Here is a 21,000-nt window from a genome sequence, read left to right as displayed (position 1 = left end):
AACAAAAGCCCAACTTGTGAACTCAGAGAAGTCAAAAGGGACCTTAGTCAGCTACAGGAAAACCTGAACACTTCAGAAAATGCAAATTTGTAGTTTGAGAACCAACTAAATAAGACAATCAAAAATTTATCCACAGTCATGGATGAGATTCATACTGTTCTGAAGAAGGATAATATGAAGAATGAAGACAGAGATCAAAAATCCAAAGAGAATGGTGCAAATGTATGATAAAATTTGTTTTTGAGAAGAATGGTGTTACATGATGTAATATACAAATCACGATACCAGAATGTTTGAAAGTGATGCATGTTTGAAAGTATAAATATCTCTTAGTTTGAAAAATGTATAAAGTTTTATGAATGTCTCTGCTTTTGAAAATTGCTTGTAATTCATAGCATTCAATTTACTAGACACTCTTTGAGTGAAATAATTTTGCAAAATGTTTTAGGATGAACTTTGTTATAGTTTTAACCCTAATAAAGTTCATCAATTTAATGGACAGTAGCAAATATTTAATTACCAAATGTCTTTCATAAAATATTTTTAGTAAAATCGAAATTTCTTTATTTATAGAATTATCATTTTTAGGTTTTTATTTTGAATTCAGTCCATCTTAAAAATTCAGTGTAAATCATAAAATAGCATGCTGCATAATTTTGAAAGTTTTTTGGGGAAATCAATATTTTTTAGTCACCACAAAAAACTTCTTCCTCCTAATCATATCCTTCCTCTCAAACTGCTAATTAAAGTTCAAGCCCCATCACATACTCGGAAAGCAGTAGTCAGCCGCCATTATTCTTTGGGTAACTTGGTGGGGTTTACATTAAAATGAAGTGGAGCCTTATTTGAGTGTGTTCATTGTGCTCTATTATCAAGAATTCTGCTTTCCTCAAGAGTGTTTATAATGTAAAAAGTGATTGAAATGTATAGTTCAATTTGAGGCCAGTAGATGTCAGCATAATGCCTTACATGGAATAAATATTGTAATTTAAATTAAATTCCATTAATTAGGATTGATTTTTTTTTCAAATAGTTTTTCTCTAGTTCTGGATGTTAAGGAATTGATTAGCTCTTAATTGTAAAAAGTAGGTTAAATCTGTTACAGAGCCATGAGATGATTTACCATCTTAAACAAAAAGTCCTGTTTTAAGTTTCATAATATTTAGTGATACATATTTCCAGGAAAAAAAAATTTTTAATGAGATCTTTGGAGTTTTCTTTTTTGCTAGAACAACAAATTTTTAGTCTTGATGTTCCAGGTAATCAACTGTGAGAACATGAGTGCTCCAAAGTGGATTCCCACAGCTGCTCTCACTCCCCAAAAGAAGGGTTCAAATGCCCAGACAGTTCTGTTCCAGTCCATTTTTGTCTGACGTTGCTGAATGTCATGTTTGTTTGGGATTCTCTGAAAGACCAGTTTATGTAAAGAAATGTTTCTTTCTCTCTGAGCAGAGATTAAATGACATAGAGCTAGGTGAAAAATGTTCTTCTTTATTTTTTAATTAAAATAATTTTTTAAAAGAAAAAATAAAAAAAAATAAAATAATTCTCTTGTATACTCTTTAGACTTAGGCATTTACTTCATTCTGGGTAGAATGGAAACAAAGGGAAAACTTATGAGGACTCATCAGGAGGACTTCAGTCTTTTCCTACTTCAGCTGACTTGCTTTGCACCTGCAAAATGTGGGAAAGTGCTTCTCAGGCCTGTGGATTTTTGTCGCTGGATCCATATCAATATCATTCTGGAAGAACTCAAGCTGCAGGGCCATGAAATCACCATCCTACTCCACTCATCAAATAACTCTCCTTTATCTTATCCACCTTCCTTCTGAGGTTGAAATGCCCACCCTACCACAATTAAAATGAAAATGATTATTGAACCACATGCCATGCCTTATATGACTTCTTTTGAATTTCTGTCCTGGTGGCTAGTAAGGTACCAGTAAGACTATCCTAAGAATCTGTTGACTTTAAACACATAAAATAACAAAAAAAAGTAGATGACTGCTATGTTGAATGAGATGTTGTTAGGGAGGCTTCAGGAAGTTGAGTTTCATGTGCTTCTAACAGACCCTTTTACCCCTTGTGGACCTATTGGCTGAGCTACTCAATAATACGCCATTTCTATGCACCATTCAATCTTCTCATGGAAACACATTGGAGAGGCCATCCACCTTGAGGACATCCAGCTCCTCCTTCATTTGTTCCTACAGGCACATCAGGGTAAATGGACAGGCCATCCTTTGATGATGAATTGGCTCTATTATACTTTTAGTGATGCAATGCATTTGGTTATAGTGGTACATTGTATCCCCATTTTGGAAGGAATAGCACAACAGAATTTTAGGTAAGAATTGTTCTTTGGAGAGATTTATATAAACTGATGCTGAGTGAGGAGAGCAGAACCAGGAGAACACTGCACACAATTACAGACACATTGTACCTGTGATGACTAACTTTGATAGACTGGGCTCCTCTCATCAATGCAAGACTATAAGACAACTCCAAAAGACTCATGATGGAAAGGGCTATCCACATCCAGAGGAAGAATTACAGAGTATGAATGCATATTGAAGCAAACTACTTTTTCCTCTCTTTCTTTTTGTTTTGTTTTTCTAAAAAATGTCAGTGATCTAATGGGGGAAAATAAGGGAGAAAAGAAAGTGGAGAAAATGATTAGATAGTTTGGAGGAGAGAAGCACCAGACAGTTTTGAAAACTTATAAATCATTCATTTTTTAAATTAACTTCAGTTATTCATATATCCCCTAGATCTTCTCTGTCAAAAGTGACAATGTCTTGATTTCTCTTAATTTCATCCTTGAATAGGTAATAGAACCAACCTGTCTACTGTCTGTCCTTGATTTTGTCAGAGAGAAAAGTTAGCAATTCTCTGATATACACTCTTGGTTTGATAAGAGCAAATTTTAAAAGATTATGAAGGATATATAGGATCTCATTAATTAGAATTCTCTATAATGTATTAAAAAGTTTTATTAACACATTTTGTTTTCACATTACAAAGATTTAGTGAGTACTCCCACTTTGTGAAAGGTCCCTCATAACACTAATATATAGTGACCTCATGTAAATGTGTGTACATTTCACATTTGTAGCATACTCTATTTAAGAAAATTAACAGAAATCTATTTTAACGCCCACTAAACCCCCACCCCATTGGAAAAAGGAAAGAAAAAATTATGTGACAAATATGCAGAATCAAGGAAAACAAATTCTCTCATTGGCTGTACACAAAAATATGTTTCATTCTGCACCCCTAATTCATCACTTTTCTGTAATGGATAACATGTTTTATCATTTGTTCTCTGGAATCATGAATGGTCAGCAAGGTGGCACAGTGAATAGAACATGGGGTCTGGAGTCAGGAAGAATCATTTTTTCTGAGTTCAAATCTGGCCTCAGATACTTATTAGCTATATGACTCTGGGCAAGCCACTTAACCCTGTTTGCCTCAGTTTCCTCATCTGTAAAAATGACCTGGAGAAGGAAATGGCAAACCACTGCAGTATCCTTGCCAAGAAAATCCCACATGGGGTCATAAAGAGTCAGACACAATTGAAAAATTACTGAACATTGTATTTACCATAATTTTTACAACTTTAAAAGTTGTTTGTTTGTATAGTGCTGTTGTAACTGTATAAATTTTCTCCTAGTTTTTTCTCATTTCATTCTCATAATATTAATATAATATAAATTATTCTTCTGGTTCAGAAAAATATCACTCTGGATCAGTTTACGTGTCTTTCCATATCTGTTTGAAATCTATTTCCTCATTTTTTTTTTTTGCTTTTTTTGGAGGGCAGTTGGGGTTAAGTAACTTGCCCAAGGTTACATGGCTAGTCTTTTTGTGTGGGTGTTAAGTGTCTGAGGCTGGAACTGAACTCAGGTCCTCCTGACCCCCAGGGCCAGCGCTTTGAACACTGTGCCACCTAGCTGGCCCCCTATTTCTTCATTTTTTGCTACATAATAGTATAGTACGCCATCACACTCATATACGTAGCTGCAGTCATTCCATGATTGATGGCTCTTTCCTTACCTTCCAGTTCTTGAATCCAGGTCTAGAGTTCTATACACTTAGCCACCTAGCTGTCTACTTTGCCCAACAGTATTCCATAAAACTGACAACTTAGATTAAATGAATGTATGTTTACAAAAATACAAAATATTCAAACAAATAGAATTAAAAAAGAGAGAATGATTCAGTCTAAGAGGAAGAAATTTTGCAAATTACAAATGAATTTACAAGGTAATTGGAAGGACCAGATGGATTCACAAGTAAATTCTATAAAACATTCAAAGAACAATGATGCCAGTATTATATAATTTTTTTTTTTTGCAAAAAGAGCAATAGAATGTTTTCTACAAAATTTCTTCTATGACACAGATATGGTCTTGAGAGATAAACCTGTGACTTGTCTAGGGTTACACAGCTAATAAGTGTCTGAGGTTGGATTTGAACTCAGGTCCTCCTGACTCTAGGGTCAGTACTCTATGCACTGTGCCACCTAGCTGCCCCAATTCAAAATTCTTTCAATAAAATATTAGAAAAGGTTAAAACAACATCACAAAGATTGTACACTATTATCTGTTTGGATTTATAACAGGAAGGGTTTGTTTGGTATTAGGAAAAATGTAAACTTAACCATATTGAGAACAATTTTATAATTAGATCAATAGATGCAAAAAAGCTTTTTAACAAAATACGTCCCTATTTTTTTAGAGGGCAGCTAGGTAAAGCCTGGGACTTGGAGTCAGGAAAACCTAAGTTTAAACCCAGCTTCAGACACTAGCTGTGCAGCTCTACTTAACCCTATTTGCCTGAGTTTCCTCACCTGTAAAATGAGCTGGAGAAGGAAATGGCAAACCACTCCAGTATCTCTGTCAAGAATATTTCAAATGGGGTCATGAAGTGTTAGCCACAACTGAAATGACTGAACAAAATTAGATTGGAAATACTTGGAACATAGGAACTGTGTTTTACAGGTCTTTGTTTGGCTTTTGCAACTCAGCAGAGTGCCTCATAAATATTTCTTGAACTGAATGAATTAGCAGGTTTTGATATGTTGCATGGTGTTCCTTTGTTTGTTTTATGAGCATATATTGGTTCTTTCTATTTCAGTTCTAAGAGTTATGAAGGATGGATCCATACCATTTGATATTCTGAATTCTAGCTTCTACCTACAAATTCACTTAGCACAGCCTACCTGTCAAGGGCTTTGTAAACATATTATTAATCGATGGACAGAGTTCACTGAGGGAAATGGATGTGTGGGTCATCAGTGGGAGGAGTAGTGGTGGTAGAATTCACTATAGAGATTAATCTTCAATTTGTACCTTGATTTGCCTGTGTTGAAAGATCTGTAGTGCAGTGTGACAGAAGGCATCAGGCTCAGGCACTGTGCCTGAAAAGTGGGTGTCTGTTCTGTTGCTGCTGTAGCTCTGCTGCTTTGGATGTGGATCCTGTGGGAAGGTCCTGGTGTGGCCATTAGAACAAAGCCACTGGATTAATATGAAGACAGTTCTTGATGAGTTGACACAAAGGGGTCACTTGATTACTGTGTTGGTGCCTTCTGTTACAATTCTCATTGATCCCTCTGACTCTTCTGGCCTGAACTATGAAGTTTTCCCTGTGTCATCTACAAAAGAGGAAACATTGAGTACAATGGAAACTTTTCTAGATGAAATGGTCAACCAAGCCAACAGTTTTTCACCCTGGAAAAGCATGTGGAAATTCCATGAAATGATGGGGAAATTTATTGCTAAGATGAAATCATTATGTGAAGCTGCAGTCCTCAACCAGACACTCATGAAGAAAGTGAAGAAAACGGGCTATGATGTGCTACTTACAGATGCTGTTTTTCCATGTGGAGATCTGATAGCTGAGGTGCTTGAAATCCCTCTCATAAATAGTTTCCGGTGGAGCATGGGGAATGCCTATGAAATGGGCAATTCCATCTCCTCTCTCCTATGTTCCTATGCCTCTGAGCAGACTGACTGACAAGATGACCTTTATGGAAAGGGTAACAAATATGCTAGTGTCTCTCCTCTCTGACTACTACCTCCATTCATATGACATAACTTGGGAGCAGTTGTACAGTGAAGCATTAGGTAAGATGAATAATTTTAAAAGTGCTTTGGTACAAGTTGTCCTATTTTCAGTTTTGTCTTCCAAGGTTATTATTGCGGCCTTCGTTACATGAACTTAAGCTTTTCTCCTTTGTAGATCATAAAGAGACTGAGAAAGCTTCAAACAAAGTCTTTCTTAGTATAAAGTTTTTAACTGCCTTAAATGTAGTATTGCTAGGTAGAATGACTGGGATATTACCCTAGTAATAGATAATCTTTATGTAGTAATAAGAAACTTTTTTTTTTTGCAGGGGGGAAGACAGGGCAATTGGGGTTAGGTGACTTGCCCAAGGTCACATGGCTAGTAAATGTTAAGTGTCTGAGGCTGTATTTGAACTTAGGTTCTCCTGACTCCAGGGCCATTGCTCTATTCTCTGTGCCACCTAGCTGCCCCAAGAAACAATTTGCACTAGAAAGAGAAAACATGCATCTAAATCAGTTCTCTTATGATGATGTGTTCTGTGTGTTTCTCCATTGCTCATGCATTTTTATGACCCTGAAATGTCTTTTCTTATCATCCTATAAATCCTGTGTTTCCCATTTGTGTCTGCCAACAAATCTCATTACTCAAGTGGCTGTAAGTTACCTGGGAGTTACTCATTGCTACTAACCCCTTCCTGGATTTCCTCCACTGGTATTTGCTTGTAACAGAAGACCAAAAATTTGTTTAGTTTTTTTTTTTAAAGCAAAATAGCTCTCTGAAATCAGCACAAAAAATCTGCTTTAACATTTTTAAAGGATATTTATTCTTAATAACTGGAAGGATTTAAAAGTGGGAAGGTTAAAAATTGCAAATAACCCGTTAGCTGAAGATCTTATGTGCAAAGGTATGGAACATTGGAATTAATCTTTCTTCATAATCTTTTTTCTTCCTCACTATCTTCATTATATCATCAATAAAAAATGGAAATTTTGCAAAACATCTTTTAGTTTTCATTTCACAGCTATTAGATGAGGAAAGTTGACACAAAACATACAGAATTCATGTTGAGGAAGATTCAGGAAGTCTGTCAAGCTGACACAGTGCCCATGGAACTGTAAATTTGTCAACCATTCTAGAAAACAATGGCTACAATAATATAACTAATAATACAAAAAGGCCATAGTACTCTGATTTATTATTATGACTACTCCCCCCAGGAGCTCTAATAAGGAATTAGATCTCTCTCTTGTTAGTGGAGAAGTGTGGGGCTGTGGGTGTAGAATATGAAATAGAGGACTACAGACTCGTAACCTGTGAGGGCAAAGTTTTTCTTGATGGGGACTTCCACATTAGTAGAAACTCTTTTAACTGTGAACTACTTATCTGTGGCTCAGTAGATGAGTCCTAGAGAATTGACTGACTGATACAGAGCTTAAATGACTTGCCTAAAGTCACTGAAAGCTCAACACTAATCTTTTATGTAAAGTCTGCCTTTATTAAAAGGACTTGTGTTCCAGGATAGTAGAACAAGGAAAGAGAAAGGACTTCCTAAAAAAAAAAATTAGAATGGAATGAGTTCATCAGCTTAAATTGCTGATAGATAGTAGAGGTAGGCATATAATTGATTTTCTTTGTAATACTATGTATTTTTATTTTATTTACTATGTATTTTATTATGCAATTAAGTACATTATTTTGAAAAGAGTTCATAGGCTTCTCTAGACTACCAAGGGGATTCATGAGAAAAAGAAAAATTAAAAACCTCTGCATCTGAGGAACTGATTCAGGTTTCTTGCAAGGAGATGACATACTAATGAGGAATGATGCATAAACCACAAACAAAGATTGTAGGAGTGAGGTCTGAGAGGAGATGGGAGGAATGACCTTGGTGCTACTGCTACCAATGAACTTATCTTAATTTTTACATCAGAAAGTGATCTTTGCCTCCTTTGAGTGCTTAAAACATCTGATTTAGAAGATTCATAAAGTTCTTACCATTTTCTGCCTTTTGTTTATAAAGCACTTTAAAGTATGTAAAAATAGATTACAAATATCTCCTTCAATCTTGATGAAAACCCTGAATTGTAGATGCTATTTTTATCCCCACTTTATAGCTGAGGAAACTGAGACAGACCAATGGTAACTTGACTAAGGACATACAGCTGAGTGCCTGATCTGATCTTTCTGGGTTTGGGTGCACTGTCTTATATCATAGTTATTTGTATACAATAAAAAGAAAAAAAAAAACTTTCCTAGTATATTGTAACTGGAGAAAAATCAATCAATGAATAGGCATTTATTAAGCATTTATAATGAGCCTGCCATTGTGCTAAGTGCTTCAGATAAGAAGAAAGAGTTAAAAAAAAACCCATTTCCTACCATTAAGAATCTTATATGCTAATGTGTATAAATAGATACATGGAAGTGATGCTGTCTAGGGTACAGGGCAGATCTGCCTCAAAAGAATTTGACCACTCAAGCCTTCTTTCAGTCAAAGTATTGAGGTTATCATGACACCAGTTGGGTGAGTGAGATTCCTAGTGAGTTTGGGCTTAATGGGGTGAGAATGATACTTTTATACAGAGAAAGGGAAAAAGGGTCAGTGAAAAGATCTTGATGGGATTAAGGAGTGATTAAGCAAGTAGCCTGACTTGGGCTGGAGGTAACTGCAAATGAAAGGTTAGACTGGATTGGAGGGCCACAGTGAAAAGACAGTTGAAAGGTTTATACTGAGATGGGCTAGGTGCCCCAGGCTAACACCAAGGATCTGGGCTGCTGAAATGTATGGGAAAGTTCGGGGGTCCAGATCCCATCCCCCCATCATTAGGTACCTTCATAGTAGGCAAGTAAGCTTAGAAAGGAGACTCAAGTAGCTGGGGGGAGCTAGGAAAGCCTAGAAAAAGAAATAAAAATAGTTTCCCAGAAGCATTTTTGAACACATTAGAACTCAATATATTTAAATTGCTTTCCTATGTATGTATGCATGTACAGATAAATGTATGTGTGTGTCTATATACTGTTACATAGACACACACATATATAAATATATTTATAGACTTTATGAAGGGGAAGGCTATTTTTTTTCTTTTACTTCCCCCTCTTCCTCTAACTTCATGGGACAAAGATGACCCTTGCCCAAAATAAAATAAGCAAAGATATCTCCCAGTAGAGACAGGAAGGATTTATTTAATTATTTCTTCTTGCAATAAGGGCTATCTCCCTACTAGAGGTAGTCTAGTAGGAGAGGCAAAATACAAAATGCAAAGCTTGGTTATATACCCAAAAGACCACCCCTTCTCACCTCTGCCTTGTTCTGTCCTATTCCTGTTAATTAGGAACTTAGGTGCACAGTCTGACCACAAAAATCTTGCTTAAATGTCAATATGGATATGAAAGCAGACAATATATGTCATCAGTATCAACTTAGATATGAAAGCAGAAGATATGTTCTAACAATATCAATATAGATATGAGAGCAGACAATATTTCATGAGTCTTAGGTCATAGTGACCTTTGTAATAGGATTTCTAATTTTTTATTTGTACAGGTCAGATGGCAGTCAGTGGAAACAAGTCTGGGACATTTGGGCCTGTGGTTAAATTTGCAGAGTCTGTGCTTTCCCCTCCTACACATTATCTAAGCTTAGCAAAAACTTCAACTTATGACCAGGGAAGTAAGGCAAGGGTCTCAGGCTCCTAGCCCAGGTTGCTAAGTCTTTGGTGCTTTATTTCAATTCTGTTCAGATTTCTGGAATGTTACCTGAAAAGTTTTCACTTTTATTCCATTCATAACCCTGCAGACAGTATGTGTGGCAATGAATATAAATTATATTAATAAGTTAATATCATAAAATATTAATAAAACAAGAGTGACTATTTGGAAGCCACTGGTAACGGACCAACTTTCTGATTAAAAAGACAAACAGAGCAGTGTGGGAGAAAAGGGAGAGATACTATGTCTAAGAAGTGGGTGTCCATGCTGCTGCTGCAGCTCTGTTGCTTTGGCTGTGGGTCCTGTGGGAAGGTGCTATAGTGGCTCACAGAGTTTAGTCATTGGATCAATTTAAAGACCATCCTGGAAAAGCTGGCACAGAGGGGACACACAGTGACTGTGTTATTGTCTACTGACACATAGCTGATTGATCTTACCAGCTCTTCAGAGCTGAACTATGAGGTTTTTCCAGTGCCATTTGAGAAAGAAGAAGCATCAGAAGAATTAGAAGAAACTTTGTTGAAAATGATTTATGAGTTCCCTAACCTTCCAATACTGGGAAGCAATCTGGAAATTTTATGACTCCATGACTCTATTTGCTCAAAGGATAAAATTATCATGTGAAGCTTTAGTCTTCAATCAGACTCCTACAGAAGCTGCAAAAAGCTGGCTACAATGTTCTGCTTGCAGATGCTGCATTTCCATGTGGGGAATCTGACAGCTGAGAGGCTTGCAGTTCTTTTGGTACATAGTCTCTGATTCACCATGGGGAGTACCTATGAGAAATACTGTGGGAGACTTCCATCTCTTCTTTCCTATGTGTCTGTGACCCTGAGCAGACTGACAAGATGACCTTTATGGAAAGGGTGAAGAATTTGTTGCTATCTCTCCTCTTTGACTTCTGTTTCTATTCACTTAACAGAATTTGGGAGCAGTTTTACAAGGAGGCATTAGGTAAGATGGGTTATTTTCTGAAGTGTTGTGGTCTGAATTGTTGCTTTCAATGTTGTCTGCTGAGGTGATTATTGTGGGCTTCATTACACTGTCCTATTTTAAGTTAAATCTTACTCAGTATAGAGAGACAGTTTTTTTGATTCTCAGATGTATCATCTCTATCCAGCAATGACTGGGCTATTGGCAGTACATTTTGAACAATAAAGAACAATTACAAAATTGATCCAAATAAATTCTCTTATTGTCATATATTCATTGTATTTCCCCATTCTTTATGGAGCTTCATGCCCCCCAAATCCATTGCTTCCTGACTCTGTGTTCCTCATTCTCCCAGGAAGCATAGTGAATTGGCTGTCTGGATTTCCTTGTGGGTTGCTCACTTCAGCTTCCTTTTCTTGCAATAAGGCATTCCTCCCCACTGAGCTTTGCTTATACAAAAGTATAGTGCTTTTAATTCCTCATGATTTCACAGCATAACCTTCCTGAAATCTGTGCAGAGCCTTTCCTTAGTTTTAAATGGTTTTCTATACAAATAACCACAAACTTTAAATTATGAACAAAGAAAAGTGAAAAGTTATAGAAATCTTACTTACTCCTAGTCTTCCATGCAAAGAGGTAGGAACATTGGCTTTAGTTTTTATTTCCCCTTCTCTTACAAGGCTGAACTCCATATTAATCCTCTAAATTAGCTAAGCCATTCTCATCTGTATGAAACTCTAGATATTGTATCATCAATTGTTGATATTATTTTATTAACAATTATTAAGGTAGGACAAGCTTTTAAATAGATAAATCAACCATAAACCAGTTATTAAGTAACTACTCTGTGCCAGTCATTGTGAAATACAGGTCAGAAAAACACACCAGACAAGTGAAATAATCCCTGCAATCAAGGACTTTACATTCTAACTGGATGTCAATGTTGGTACAAGCAAAATGCTAGAAGGCAGTTCCCTAACAGCTGGAACAATCAGCAAAGGCCTCTTGTAGAAAGTGGTGCTTAAAGTGAGTCTTGAAGATTTGAGATTCAAAGAAATGGAGGTGAGGAAAAAGAATTCAAGACACAGAGGACAAAAGGTGCAAAGGTACTGAGACAGAAAAGTGTGTGCTTTGTGTCGTGAACAGCTAATTGGCAATTATGGCTTCATCCTACAGTGTATGGAAGGGACCAATATGTTGGAAGATTAAGTAAGAAGGTAGAAAGGGTCCAGGTTGCAAAGAACTTTAAACGCCAGTCATTATTTGATCCTGGAGTCAGTAAGGAGCCATTTGTATTTATTAAATAGAAAGATAGTTGTCAGGTCTGTGCATCAGGAAAATCACTTTTGCATTTCTGTGAAGGGTGAAGTAGAGAGGGGAAAGATTTGAGGCCACAAGACTGAATAAGGAGACCACTGATTTTTGGTCCAGCAATTCTTTTTTTTTTTATTTTATTTTAAAAAAATGCTTTATTAACTTCTGATTTACATCATTCGTTTCCGCCAGATTTTGAGTTATAAATTTTCTCCCCGTTTTTCCCCTGCCCACTGCCCCAAAATAGCAGTCCCACAGGATATCCACTCCTCCAATCTGTTCTCTCCCATATTTTCTCCCATACCTCTTTCGACTTTTCCAGTGGATCTCTATGCCTCAGTGCCTGTATATCTTATTATCTTATTTCCCAATTACATGTAAAATAGTATTAATAATAGCATACACACACACACACACACACACACACATATATATATATTTGAAAATTTTATTTTAAAACTTTGAATTCCAGATTCATTCCCTTCCTCCCTTGTCACCCACCCTCACTGGGAAGATAAGCAGTTCAGTATAGATTGTACATGTGTGGATAATGCAAAGCAATAACATAGTAGATATATTGTAAAAGACTGATTATATTACCCTCCCTCCTATCCCATCTCCCACTTGTTCTATTCTCTACTTTGATCCCACCCCTTTTCAAAAGTGGATGCTTCCAACTTCCCTCCCCCCCAGCCTGCCCTCCCTTCCCTCATCCCCGCCCCCCCCATCATCCCCTTCTCCCCATACTCTCCTGGAGGGTGAGATACCCTATTTAGTGTGTATGTCTTTCCCTCCCTGAGCCAAATTCAATGGGGATAAGGTTGACCCATTCCCTTTTGCCTTCCTATTCTTCCCCTCCATTGTAACCATTTTCCCTTGCCTCTTCTATATGAGATAGTTTACCCCATTCTGTCCCTCCCCATCTCCTCTCATTATATTCCTCTCTCACCTCTTAATTTCATCTTTTAAATTTTTAATTTCACCCTTCCTGTTAAATTTGTCCTGTGCCCTCTATCTATGTATACCTGTAAACATATATACACACATTCACATATGTATTCATATGTCCATATGATGGGGTACCTGGGGTCTAGATCAATTTGTGAAACCAACTTGTAAAACCAGTCTGTTCAATTGTAACTGCAATTTGTCCTTTCCCACCCTTGAGATCTGCCCCTTCTCCCTATCCCACACTCCACCTAGGCAACACCCTGTGACCCCTTTGTTCTTACTTAATCTCTTCATTTCTTCTGGGCCTGGCCTACACCCTCCTTTATCCTTGCCCTTTGTCTCCTTCTGCCTGGCCCAAATCTTATCTAAACTATCTATTCGAATGCTCCTCTTGGTCAGCTCCGACCTTTGTCTATGCATTGAGGCCCCTGCCATCTGGTCAGCCCTGACAATGGCAGCCCTACCCTTTAAAGGTAAAAGCATGTACCCCTCTCACTTGCAGGTCCCCTAAAGGACTCTAGCCCACCTCTCATAGAAGCGTAAAATAAACTTCTACAATTCTCACTCCAATTAAGCCTGAGACCTTGAATTCTTTCCAGACAATATTGCAGGTTTTCTGGTCTTAGATAAGATCAGAATGCCTGCTGAACCTATTGGGATCCCGACCCCCATCACAATGACATGGCACATTCATATCCCTCTGGTAATTTTAAGAAGAGATTAATCTTTAGTTTACTTATAGATATCCCTTTGCTAGTAAACAGAATGTTCTTGTCTGCTGCTGCTACCTATTTTTCTTCTACTTGTTACTACATTTGATTTATGAAAAAACTTAATAATATTATGGAATCAAAATCATCTATTTTATCTGGTGGGTACCCTGAGAATATTGACAAACTAGAGAGAGATCAGGAGAAGGAAACCAGGATGGTGAAGAACCTTGGGTCCTTGACACATAAGGGTCTGTTGAAGTAACTGGGCATATTTGTCCCAGAACAAAGGTGATGAGGGGGAGGGGGTGACATGAAAGCTTTGTACAAGTATTTGAAGAGCTAACATGGATGAGGGATTGGAGTTTTTCTGTTTGACCCCAGAGAGGAGAATTGAGAGAACCAATGGGTGAAAATTACAAGGAGGAAAATGTAAGCTTGGTGTCAAGAAAAGCTTTCCAACAATTAGAGCTGCCCCAAACGACAACCAGCTTTAAGAAGTAGTGGATTCCGGTGAATGTGTGTATGTGTGTATGTGTGTGTGTGTGTGTGAGTGAGGGAGTGAGTGGGTGAGCTAGGGAGCAAGCGTGTGTGGCCCGGCTTGTTGGGCCTGACTTCCCCCTCCCCTCCACCCTTCCCCCTTTCCCAGCCGGCGCTGCAGTGGCTGCTCCCTGGGCCGTAGGAAATGATGACATCGAGGAAGAGCAACGGAGATTTCAATCTGTGGCTCACAAACGAGCTCATCATAATGCACTGGAGCGAAAGCACAGGGACCACATCAAAGATAGCTTTCACAGTTTGCGGGACTCTGTCCCATCACTCCAAGGAGAGAAGGCATCCCGGGCCCAAATCTTAGATAAAGCCACAGAGTACATCCAGTACATGAGAAGGAAAAACCACACACACCAGCAGGAGATTGATGACCTCAAGCTGCAGAACGCTCTACTGGAGCAGCAAGTCCGTGCACTGGAGAAAGCGAGGTCAAGTGCCTAACTGCAGACCAACTATTCTTCAGACAGCAGCCTCTACACCAATGCCAAGGGCAGCACCATCTCTGCCTTCGATGGGGGCTCAGATTCCAGCTCTGAGTCACAGCCTGAAGAGCCCCAAAGCAGAAAGAAACTCCGGATGGAGGCCAGCTAAACAGAGCAGGCCAGCAGTAAAAAAAACTGTCTCCATCGTCTCCTCTCCCAGTTCATCGTTAGACCTCCTCCAAGCTGTTTTAAAGACTCTTTCTTTTCTTTTTTTTTTTTTTTAAAGTAGAAGCTCTTGAACTGCAGCTTTCATCTTCTGCCTTTTTCCTTCAGCAACCTTCTTCCCCCACCATGAATTTTTAAACCAAAACATCCTAACTTGGCAACTTTTTCTGTGGAGGACAGACAGACACACCTCTGAGCACATGCTGCCCCTGACCTCCCCAGCCAGCTCCTCCCATCTTGTTGGGCATCATTGCCCAGATGATTTCTCTGCTCACAGGTCTCCTTTCCCCCTTCCCTACATCTTCCTTGTCCCCCTTCATTTGATAGACTTTGTGAATCTGTGAACTGCTCAACTTTTAGAAGATGACCTGTTTGGAATAATCAGAATTACCCAGAATTTTTTTTTCCTAAAAAAATTATCACTCCTGCTGAAGGGTTAGGTTGGTGGGGGATTTGTGGTGGTGAGGGTAAGTGGGAACATCTATGCAGTCTGGTGTCTTGGGTGTATTTCACTCCTACTTCTCCCATCTAAGCTACATGGAGTTGTGGGGTTTAGCCAGATTTTTTATTTTTATTTTTTTGCCTGAGTTGCAAAATTCAGGAGGGTAATGTGACACCATGTGGTATGTATTTGGAGACTGCAGTAGGGAAGCTTCAGCCACCAGGGGATTGGTTTTTGGTGGGGGAGGCAGGGATAGGGGGAATGGAGAAGGGAGGGTTAGGGCTGGGGGAGGAGTGCATTTTTTTGTATTAAGGGCCAGTGATGATGTTTTGATATTTATTTCCTGCTACTGAAATTTGAATCCAAGTGGCCTCTCCCTATTCTGATGATGTCGGTATTGCAAAGCGACAGATTCATAAAGTAATGATCAAATTTTCCTTTGTGTGTGTTTCTAAGAATAGAGACAACTGATTTTGTATATAAATATACCAAGAGCATCTTACTTGGTACTAAAAACCACAGACTAGTTCAGGCCCCTTCTGTTTGGGACCTCTCTCCCTTATAAGACCTGGCCCTGGTTCTGGCTATGGTCAATAGGTTCCTGTGAAGGGTTTGTGTGTTAAGACTGTTTTTTCTTTTTCTTTCTTTCTTTTTTTTTGTCTCTACCCTACCCTGTTCTGGTGTTTGCTGATCTCTAGTGTGTACTACGTAGTCTCTGTCCATGTTTAATTCCATTCCATGGAAATAAAAAGTATGTTGTACATACTGCCGAAGAATTGTCTTGCAAGTTAAGGCTTCCCCCTTTACTATAAGACTATAAATAAAAACTTATTTTGTCCTTAAAAATAAAAAGAAGTGGTGGATTTCCTCTCTTTGGACGTCTTAAAGGAGAGGCTGTGTGATAGATAACTCATTGGCTATGATGGGGGTCGGGATCCCAATAGGTTCAGCAGGCATTCTGATCTTATCTAAGACCAGAAAACCTGCAATATCGTCTGGAAAGAATTCAAGGTCTCAGGCTTAATTGGAGTGAGAGTTGTAGAAGTTTATTGTTATGCTTCCATGAGAAGGGGCAAGAGTCCTTTAGGGGACCTGCAAGTGAGAGGGGTACATGCCTTTACCTTTAAAGGGTAGAGCTGCCATTGTCAGGGCTGACCAGATGGGAGGGGCCTCAGTGCATAGACAAAGGTCAGAGCTGACCAAGAGGAGCATGTGAATAGATAGTTTAGATAAGGTTTGGGCCAGGCCAAAGGAGATAAAAAGCAAGGATAAAGGAGGGTGTGGGCCAGGCCCAGAAGAAATGAAGAGATTAAGTAAGAACAAAGGGGTCACAGGGTGTTGCCTAGGTGGAGTGTGGGATAGGGAGAAGGGGCAGATCTCAAGGGTGGGAAAGGACAAATTGCAGTTACAATTGAACAGACTGGTTTTACAAGTTGGTTTCACAAATTGATCTAGACCCCAGGTACCCCATCAGCTATGTTCTACTGAAGATTCCCTTGGTGTCTAAATTGGACTGGATTGTTACTGAGGTTCCCTTTCATCTCTCACATGTCAGGGATACTTGATCTATTCCAGTTCCTTCAACTTACAGATAAGTGAAGTGAGATGCAGAGAAGTGTCACCCAGTGATCAAGTGTCACCCAGGGAGCAAGAAGCTGAGTCAATACTTGAGCCAAACGTTCTTTCTCTCAAACCAATGTTCTTCCCCCTGTGTCCCACAGCCTCTGTTTGTGGCCTGTCCCCTTGGTACTAGCCACAAGCACTCTCAGTTGCTAGGAAATAATCACCTTCTCTGGGGCTGGTTGTCCATTTTACATTGTGCAGAAAGTAATGGCCAGATGTCATAACCACAGGAGACCTGTTAATGATTACATAGCCTTCCAGACAAATACATCTCCATGTTGGAAATACCTTCTTGCTATGTAAGCTAGCTCCTCATCTTTTCATCCAGTCATTGCTTTTCTCTATTCCACCCACCCCCTCATAAAAGCAGTGATATAGAGCTAGAAGTGACCTTAGAGGTTATTGAATCCACCTCCCTCCTTTTTACAGAGCAGGAAAGGGAAGCCCAAAGAGATTAAGCAACTTTCTCAGAGTCAGGAAGCCAGGAAGAACTGGAGTTGAGATTCCATGCAAGGTCTTCCTGATTCCAAGTCACTCTGTCTCCTGCACCATGCAGCCTCTTACCCTGTCCTTAGAATGCACTTATATAGATGTGAAACTTGTTAGTCATTTTCCTTGAGCCTTCATTCTTCCAAGTAAATTCATGAGAAGCTAGGAGAAGCTAGGTGGCATAGTGGATAGAGCTCCAGACCTGGAGTCAGCAAGACTCATCCTCCTGAGTTCAAATTTGGTCACAATCACTTACTAACAATGTGACCCTAGGTAAGTCACTTAACCCTGTTTGCCTCAGTTTCCTTATCTGAAAAATGAAACAGAAAAGGCAATGGCCAACCGCAAATGGGGTCATGAAGAGTCAGACAAGACTGAAATGACTGTGACTGAAATGAATGATCAGCAACAACCAAATGGTATTTTCCAGCTCTTTAATTAATCATTTAAAAAATGATTAACCTTTGTCCACTGGTTCTATTATTCAAACAACAACTAAACTTCAGTAGGTTAAACCAGAACTCCATTTCAAAGAACTTAATTAATATGTATTTCAAATTTACACATCATCAAGTTCTTTCTAAAGTGTAAGCTCAATTCTTCTGTTGTCATCCTTTCTATGTATAATAGCTTTTGCAAACATCAAAAGTAATATCAAGCCAATATGCTGGGCTCCTCCAGGAGAATTCATTTGTAAGAGGAAGTCAGAAAATTATGCTGCATGCATTCCATATTTGTACACGTTCACTTGGACTCATCTATTATTCTTACTTGAAAGTCTTTATTTAAATCTTTTTTTTGCTTCCCTCTCATAGTTCCCAGAATGGCTGTTCTGAATCACCTTTACTTTTTTTTTTTTAAATCATCCCCCAACTCCTTTCAGGTGACTTCTCTTCCTTCTCTAAGGATAATGTTGAAACCATTAACTATGAATTTCCCTCAATTTCCCCTACCTCATCTCATTTCCTTTTATCTTCAATCTCTCAGTAAGTCAATAAATATTTATTAAATGCCTACATGTGCCAAGCATTGTTCTAACCACTTGAAATTTTTTTAAAGTACCTATCCTCTGCCTTCCAGAAGTTTACAATATTAAGAGAAATTATTATTAATAACCATAATGTGAAGGGAGCCAGAGTTCCCTCCTTCATTCCTAATTTTTAAAAGTTCGGTTTCTTTAAGAACATTGCTGATAAAGAGATTTGACTAACTTTCTTGAGAGCCACTCTGTGGAGTGACCTTTGTGTTCTGCTCAGGCTTGGGTGGATCATACATTCTTTGAACAGATGGCCAAAGGCTGGGGTGGGGGTCTGAGTATAGAGATAAGATTATCTTTCTAAGGTGACTTGTCACTCTCAGCTCATTTTAATATAGCTCACCTCCCATTGTGTTAGCCAATCTGAGTTGATTTTTACTCCTCTTCCAAAAGAATATATAAACCCTGAATCACAGTAATGATTGTGTCCTGTTTGGTCAAGTTGCCATCTTTTTATTAATAATGTCCTAGTCTCATTAACAAAACGACTAAATTACCCAGAAGACACTGCAACCCTAACCCTATATAATTTTATAGAATAAAAATCATCTGTTGTACCTAGAGGGTACCATAAATATATTGACAAACTAGGGAGTGATCAGGGTAAGGAAACCAGGATGGTGAAGAAACTTGGGTTCTTGACACATAATGATCAGTTGAAGCAATTTAACATATTTGTTAACAAATTAACAAATCGGGTGGCAGGGAGGGGAAATGAGTCTAGGGGCTGTGTGGGAGAGCCATGATAGCTTTGTATAAGGGGAAGACAATAAATAAAAGGAAACTGGAAGGTTCGAGAGGAAGATACCCTGAACAGACATGATATCAAAGTCCAGAGGAATGCTTCTGAGTGGAAAATGGAGCTTCTGGGAGGAGTTTTCCATTTCTACCCTCTCCTGAGTGAGGGGTTCAGGGAAAGAGGGTATTGATGAGATCTAAGTTTCAGAGTTTAGTTGATGTTACAGGATGAGGTACCTGGGGCATGATGTTGAAGTCCAGGGGAGTACCACCAGGTGGGAAATGAAGTCACCTTCTTTTTCTTTCTTCTTATGTCAGTTTGTGGTAGAAAAAAGAATGCTAGATTAAGAGCAAAAGGAAGCATGGATCTGACTCCTGCTTTCAACACTTACTAGCTGTGTAAATGTGGTCAAGTCAATTAACCCCTCTTACCTTTTTCCTCATCTGTAAAACACCTATAACAATATTTGTAGTTCTAAATATCACATAGTTGTTTTCAGGTTCCAAAGAACATAAAGTCATTTGGAAATTAAAAAAGACCTCTGTATATCTTGGCCATGATTATTCCTGTGTCTTCAAATCAAACTCATTACAGTCTACTGTAAGTCTGATCTGACACTGACTTTATATGTATAATGAGTATGAAAATTTTTACCCTCTCAGTGCCTGGGAGAGAGAAGGGATGGAGGTAGAGAGGGAACTGGGAATTGCAGTAAAAATTTCAAAAAAATAAATATATGGATTGAGTAATTTATGCTATTCTATACAGTGGAGATGCAGTGAAACTTTCTAAATTTCATATTTACTTGACATTTATCTTTTAATATGAGTTCCAAATTCTCTCTCTCTCTCCAGCCCTTCTCTTATCCTTAGGGAAGACAAGAAATATGATACCTGTTATATATGTGAAGTCATAAAAAAAATATTTCCATACTAGCCATGTTGCAAAATGAAACACACAGAAAACAGGAAAAAGAAAAGAGGGAAGTGTGCTTTAATTTGCACAGAGTTGATTAGTTCTCTCTCTGTAGGTGAATAGCATTTTTCACCCTAAGTCCTTTGGAATTGTCTTCAATCATTGTATTGATCAGAGCATAATTTTTCACAATTGATTGTTGTACAATATTGCTGTTATTGTGTAGAATATTCTACTAGTTCTTTTAGCTTCACTCTGCATTAGTTCATATAAGCCTTCCTAGGTTTTTCTGAAATTATCCTGCTTGTCATTTCTTATAGGTCAATTGTATTCCATCACAATCCTATACCACAGCTTGTTCAGTCATTCCCCAACTGGAGGACACTCAACTTCCAACTCTTTGTTACCACAAAAAGAAGTACTATAAATATTTCCATACATATACTTTCTTTTTCTCTTATCTCTTTGGTATATAGACCTACTAGTGGTATTATTGGGGCAAAGGATATGCACAGTTTGGGCATAGGTCCAAACTGTTCTCCAGAATGGTTAGATGAGTTCATAATTACAAGAAGAGTGTATTGGTGGGTTTCTTTTTCCACATCCCCTCCAACCTTTGCCATTTATCTTATCATATTAGCCAATCTGATAAGTATGAGGTGGTATCTCAGAGTTATTTTAATTTTCATTTTTCTAATTATCAGTGATTTAGAGCTTTTTATCATATAACTTGAGACAGCTTTGATTTTTTTCCTGACAATTGCGTATTTCCTTTATCCATTTATCAATTGGGAAATTGCTCTAATTTTTATAAATTAGGCTCGGTTCCCTATATATTTGAGAAATGAGGTCTTTATTAGAGAAACTTC

At 38.3% G+C, this 21,000-nt stretch overlaps 1 pseudogene; it reads left to right on the top strand.

The window, feature by feature from the left end:
- The first annotated feature begins 6,022 nt into the window (after nucleotides 1–6,022).
- Nucleotides 6,023–16,184, top strand: LOC138174875 (protein max pseudogene; annotated as a pseudogene).
- The last annotated feature ends 4,816 nt before the right edge of the window (nucleotides 16,185–21,000 follow it).

The sequence above is a fragment of the Petaurus breviceps genome, unplaced genomic scaffold, assembly GCF_028583685.1.
Source record: "Petaurus breviceps papuanus isolate PSGF00001 unplaced genomic scaffold, PetGlider_PUasm1.0 76, whole genome shotgun sequence".
NCBI classification, from domain to species: Eukaryota; Metazoa; Chordata; class Mammalia; order Diprotodontia; family Petauridae; genus Petaurus; species Petaurus breviceps.
This window is presented reverse-complemented; position numbering and strand designations above follow the sequence as displayed.